Genomic DNA, 6,696 nt, shown 5'->3' on the forward strand with positions numbered 1-6,696 from the left:
GCCTTTCTCCTGGGCATTTCTGGAGGCATGTGGTCCCAGCTGGGCCAGCATGGAAGTGATTCTGGTGAAAAGAGACAAGTGAACCTCTTCTCCCAAGCATGACTGTGAATCCAGTAGATCACTTAGGGACCAAGAAATCCGCTAAGAGAGAAAAAACCAGCGTGAGCAGTGTCCACCATTGCCCTTCATACATAGCCAGGCATGTTTGTCTGCCGGCCGGGGGCTAGGGGGAGGAAAGAGGGAAGCTGGTTTGGGGAGTATGGTGTGGGGCCCAGGGAGGTTTAACAAGCCTGATTGGGTGAGCCAGACCAGCATCAACGCAGACTGTCAGGGCATGGAGGTACACCACTGTACCACCCTCCCTGGGGGGGTGCTGCCTGAGGGAACAGGGCTGCATGAGCTCAGAGAGCCACCTATAGAGAGGATGACTCAGTTCCCCATCCACCAGCTTCCATTCCCCATTGTCCCCAATCCTGCAGCAGCACGTTCCCAGGGTGGGCCCCATTGGCTAAGCCAAGCAGTATGAGGCATTCTCCTGGTCAGGGGTGGGTCCAGGTGGGCTTGTGACCTGGGAGGTGGAATCTCAGCAAAGCCCGGGGTATTCATTGATGGGTGAGAGGTGAGAGGCTCTTGCCTTCTGGACAGTGAGGTACAAAGATGTGATGTCTGGAGATGCTGCAGCCATTTTTGCTCCTGCAAAGGGAGCCAGGCCGAGGCCTGACTACACACAGGCTGGAGGCAAAGGTAAGAAAGCCACAGGAAGTGGAACCCTCCCCTTGATGGCAGCATCCAGAAGTTCAAGGGCACCCTCAGGTGGAGCTGGGGAGGGGTGAGGCCGATTCTGGTCTGAGACGTGAAGTCCAGCACATGGGTGGTGTTGATTGTTTCCTCATTCATTCATTCATTCAGTTTAACCCCATTTATGAAGAACCACCATATTCAAGAACGTGAGCTAGGCCTGGGGTGTATGGGAAGGAGGAGGAGGCAGGAGATACCAACGGGATTAAGGTGGGGTCTGTGCCCCCAGAACACTTGTAACAGTTGGCAGACGAGTCTGGTCCTGCTGGATGAGACCGTGGGGAGAGCAGGGAGGCGGCTGCGTTCTGCAGAGGGAACTCCCGGGAGCCCTGTGGTCAGCTGCTCTCAGGCACCCAGTGGTCAAAGTCCCAAACAGCCTCCTGTTCACAGAGGGGGTTGCCGCCTGCCCAGCCAGGAGCAACATGTGCTGATTCCGGGACAAACCTGGCACCTGCATGGCTATTTTTGTCTAAAGACGGGAAGAAGCTATCCATCTGCCCATCTGAGGAGCCCCAAATTCATATCCTTGAGCAAGTCTACCCCCTTCTGTGATCACAGTCATCTCAGGTGAAGGGGGGGGGGGAGGGTGGTGTTGGCATCTGGGCCCCCAGCATTCTCCAGAAGCGGGGGCATTATGGGGGCCCTGGAAACAGCGTCCCCCCCCCCCCCCCCCCGCCTCCAGAAGGGCCCAGCCATTTCCTTCTGGCGTGCTCCTGTAGGGTGTGCAGAGCTGAGGCCCACAGAGTCCCTGGGAGGGCTGCCTGGAGGAGGCCAATTTGTGCTGGGCCATAAAATGTGGAGGAGGCCTTCATCAGGTGGACAGGGGTAGGGAGGTGAGAGAACACAACACGGTCAGTGCAAGTCTGTGAATCAATTTGTAACCTAGGGGGCGAGGGTCAGGGGTCAGCCAGAGCAGCAGCCCCGGCCTTGGAACTTCGTGCAGTCCTTCATGCAGTCCTTGTATGCTGCTGTAGACACCCCCTGGAAGGAGACAGGAGCAGCTCAGTCCCTGCCAGCTTCCAGCTGAGCCCCTTTCCCTAGAAGGCGTCTCCAAGCCTCCACCGTTGGCACAGGCGCCCTCCGTGGATCAAGGCGAACACGGGACTGGTACTCACAAGACCCTTTCCCACCCCCCAGCTCCTCACAAGGTTCCTAGGAGGCAGAAGGATGGGGTGATCCTCCCCACATTACAGATGCATAGACTAAGATCACACCATGGTGAACCAGGGCTGCAGTCATGGGCCTAATTCAGGATTGAATTCAGTTCCTTCCTCTTTCCTTCCCTCTCTCCTTCCTTGAACACTCTCTGTGCCAGCCACTGTGCTGTGTATCATGGTGGGAGCCACAAAGATGCCCCTCACCTCCACTGTGCAGGGGAGGCGGGGTGACACGTGCTTAAGTGGTAATGTGGGGTGGAAGTGCTAGTGCTGTGAGAGAGGGCCCTGTGGAGGCTGTGCGCGTTCTTTTTTTTTTTTTTTGAGGAAGATTAGCCCTGAGCTAACATCTGCTGCCAATCTTCCTCTTTTTGCTGAGGAAGACTGGCCCCGAGCTAACATCCATGCCCATCTTCCTCTACTTTATATGTGAGACGCCTACCACAGCATGGCTTGCCAAGCGGTGCCATGTCTGCACCCAGGATCCGAACCAGTGAACCCCGGGCCGCTGAAGCAGAACCCACAAACTTAACCGCTACGCCACCAGGCCGGCCCCATTATTATTAAGATTATTATTGGTCCTGAGGGGGCCGGCCCTGGGGCCAAGTGGTTAAGTTTGTGTGCTCTGCTTCAGCGGCCTGGGGTTTCGCCAGTTCAGATCATGGGTGCGGACATGGCACTGCTCATCAAGCCATGCTGAGGTGGCATCCCACATGCCACAACTAGAAGGACCCACAACTAAAAATATACAACTATGTACTGGGGGCCTTTGTGGAGAAAAAGGAAAAATAAAATTCTTTAAAAAAAGAAAAAAAAAGATTGGTCCTGAGCTAACATCTTTTGCCAATCTTCTTTTTTTTCTTCTTCTCCCCAAAGCCCCCAGTACATAGTTGTATATTCTAGTTGTAGGTTCTTCTGCTTGTGCCGTGTGGGGCACCACCTCAGCATGGCCTGATGAGCGGTGCCATGTCCGCACCCAGGATTGGAACCTGCGAAACTCTGGGCTGCTGAAGTGGAGTGTGCAAACTTAACCTCTCGGCCACAGGGCTGGCCCCTAGTTGTTATTTTTATTAGCAGAATCATTGGCTTACAGGATATCTTATGAAGGGACTTTGCACCTTGGGGCTGGGCTGCAGCTGAGGAACCATCTCCCTTCCTTGCAGGAAGCTTGACGCCTCTTACCCAGCACAACCCCCACCCCTGCCGCCACTGTAATCAAGTGTATCGCACCCCTGATGGTACCTGCTGGGAGACAATTCTCCATGAGCCTCTCCCATTCCTACACATCTTGTGAGTGGAGGCACTGACAGTTCTTTGCTCCACATCATCTTTTCAAGGATGTCTGTATAGCAAACTGCTGTGTATGGAATGCTCATACATCACTGGTGGGATGTAAAATGGTTGGTCACTTAGGAAAAAGGTCTGGAAGTTTCTTAAGAAACTAAACATAAGGACCGGCCCAGTGGTGCAACAGTTAAGTTGATGTGTTCCCTTTGGCAGCCCGGGCTTTGCCAGTTCGGATCCCAGGCACGGACCTACACACTGCTGATCAAGCCATGCTGTGGCAGGCATCCCACATATAAAATAGAGGAAGACTGGCATGGATGTTAGCTCAGGGCCAATCTTCCTCAGCAAAAAAGGGGAGGATTGGCGGTGGATGTTACCTCAGAGCTAATCTTCCTCAAAAAACAAAAACAAAAACAAAAAAACCTGCCCTATGGCCTAGCACTTCCATTCCTAGGTGTTCACCCAAGAGAAATGAAAATATGTGTTTCCCAAAAGACTTTACAAGAAAGTTCAGATCAGCTTCATTCATATGAACCAAAATGGAAGAAGCCCAGGTTTCCATCAACAGGAGACTGGCAAACACACAACATCATGGATGAACATCAACACTATTAGCTGAGTGAAAGGTGCCAGATGCAAAAAGTAGATTCTGTAGGATTCCATTTATATAAAATGCTAGAACAGGCAAAACTAACCTATAGTCAAACAAAACAAAACAAAGCAAAGAAGGCAAATGGTTAATTGTGGAATCTCAGTGGTGGGTACGTGCAAGTTTGCTGTCCAAGTTCTTCTGTCAGTTGACACATTTGGGATCAACAAACGCACAAGCAGCCAGACTGACCTCTCTCTAGCAGAGGCTCGGTTGCCATCCTGCCTAAGCATCAGTCCTCACCTGGTGACATCCTGGGTCCCACAGATGGCTCTGTACACTGGGCTCACCATCCAAGACAGCTTCCCCCATGGCCTGGTGCCTGGTGGGGGGCACAGCTAGAAGGCAGGGCTAAGGGGACCTGGATAGCTGGGACTCTCCAGCAGGGTAGCTGGCCTTCTTACCTGGCCACTCAGGCTCCCAAAAGCACACAAGTGAAATCTCCGGGGCCTTCTTTTTTTTTTTTTTAAAGATTTTATTTTTCCTTGTTCTCCTCAAAGCCCCCCGGTACATAGTTGTGTATTTTTAGTTGTGGGTCCTTGTAATTGTGACATGCAGGACACCACCCCAGCATGGCCCAATGAGTGGTGCCGTCTCCCCGCCCAGAACCTGAACTGGCAAAACTCCAGGCTGCTGAAGTGGAGCGCGTGACCTTAACCATTCGGCCATGGGGCTGGTCCCTCTGGGGCCTTCTTAAGGCTTCAGCCTGGAACCAGCAGCCTCACTTCTGCTGTATTCAGGAAACAGGCTGGTCTCAGGAAACAGGCTGGCCCCGAGGGCACGTGGGAGGGGCTGGTCAGGAATGCTGGGGACCCTGGGCACCCCTGAAGGAGTTGAGCTTCACCAAGCAGGACCCAGGCCTCAATCCCCCTGTATCAGGGAAAAGTGTGTGAGAGAGAGACTGAGGAAGCGGGCTGGGCTTCTCCCCGGAGCTACCCTATTCCTTCATCGCACCTCCTTCCCACTCACAGTGCTGCTGTTTTCCCCTTTGTCAGAGGAGCAGTCACTGGAGCGGAATGCCAGCATCTCCAACTCTTTAAAGGAAAAACACCCTGAAAATCTGATAAATGCCATTTTCAAAACTGAAGCCAGAAACCAGAGAGTGTGTGACTTGGCTTGTGGTGGAGAGCAAGGAAGACAAGCCCCCATTAGCCCCGGCCCAGATGCCAGGCAGCCCCTCCCCAGACCAGGTGCACCAGCCACTCATCCCCAGCCTCACACAGGCCAGGCATTGCCCAGGCTGAGGGTGAGTGGCGGTACCCAGGCTGGGGGAAGGTTGCGGGGGAGGCAGGCCCCCGAAGCCCTGGGGTTGGGGGGGAACGCGGCAGGGTAGCAGGGAGCTGGGAGAGTTCTGGCCACACTGCCGCTGCTTACCCTCCCAGCTCCTTGTCCCTCCATGTGAGTGCAGCCCTTCTCCAGAAAGGGCCACTCAGACAGGTTGCAACTCCCAACCCCAGGACACACACCCAAGTATGGCTTCCCAGCCTCACCAGGCTGCCAAAATGAGACTTGTGGTTTGTTGCGTGTTGTCCTTCTCTTCCTGCAGTTTCTCCATTTGGATCTTCATCTGCTGGGTCCTTCCCACCTGCCGTGTGAATGTCCCTCTTCCATGGAGTCCCTTGATCCCTGAGGGACATAGAGCTTCCCCCGTCAGTGCCTGACCCGAGCCTCCTGTCTCTGCTCCCAAAGGCTGTCAGCTCACCCACACAGGGGTGCCTTGTTCTCCCATTGCCCAGCCTCGCACCTGACACTAGTACTCAATAAGTATTGGGAATGGAATGACTGGGAGACTGTATGCTCCTGGTTTATCCCTGATGCCCAAGTGCCTGGCAAATGGCAGGAGGTCAGTGTTGAATCACCGGATGTGTGTGGATGTTTTCACTCTTGCTGAACTAGGGACCTCAGCCACGGCTTCATCTGGGCCCTGTACACCGCCTCCAAATCTGTACTCCAGCCCCAGCCTCTGTTTAGATCACACATTTTGGACCAGGGCAGTGAAAGAGTCAGAGGTGGGAGGGAGACAGAAATAAATGAGGGCAGAGGACATGGTATCTCTATTTGGGGAAAGCAGGAGGATGGAGAGACTGAGACAGGCAGAGAGAAGGAGGGGGAGCTGGCTCACACCATGCAGGCTGCCTTTTCCAGAATGGAAGAGCGCTTACAAGGGAACAAGGAGAGAGCCCGCTCCCTGCTCTCACGTCTGCTGGAGGAAGCCCTAGTCCTGCATAGGGTGGGGTGCAGGCCGGGCCCTGGCCAAGGGTCCTTTAGATGCCCCCTCAGGCACAGCCCCCACCCCTCCAGGGCCCTGGCTAACGCAGCAGGCTGTGGGCCACAGGGATGCTCAGAGGCCACTAGGACTTGTGCAAACAGATAGATGGTTGCTTCCCTGGGTCCTGGTCCTCTAGGTTTTTAGGGAAGGACAGATAATGGGTTTGATGCCCTGGAGTCTCTCTGCTGAGGCTTCCCCACATTGACTCCACCCAAGGCAGTGACTCCTGGGCTCTGCTAGTGCCTGCACAGGGAGCAGGGCTCTGTTTTTTTTTTTTTTGAGGAAGAGTAGCCCTGAGCTAACATCTGCCGCCAATTGTCCTCTTTTCTCTGAGGAAGACTGGCCCTGAGCTCACATCCATGCTTATCTTCCTCTACTTTATATGTGGGATGCCTACCACAGCATGGCTTGCCAAGTGGTGTCATGTCTGCACCCGAGATCCAAACCGGCGAACCCCAGGTCACCGAAGCAGAACATGTGAACTTAACCGCTTCGCCACCAGGCCGGCCCCCAGGGCTCTGTTTTGATTCCCAGAGCTA

This window comes from Equus quagga, chromosome 20 (genome assembly GCF_021613505.1).
Source record: "Equus quagga isolate Etosha38 chromosome 20, UCLA_HA_Equagga_1.0, whole genome shotgun sequence".
NCBI classification, from domain to species: Eukaryota; Metazoa; Chordata; class Mammalia; order Perissodactyla; family Equidae; genus Equus; species Equus quagga.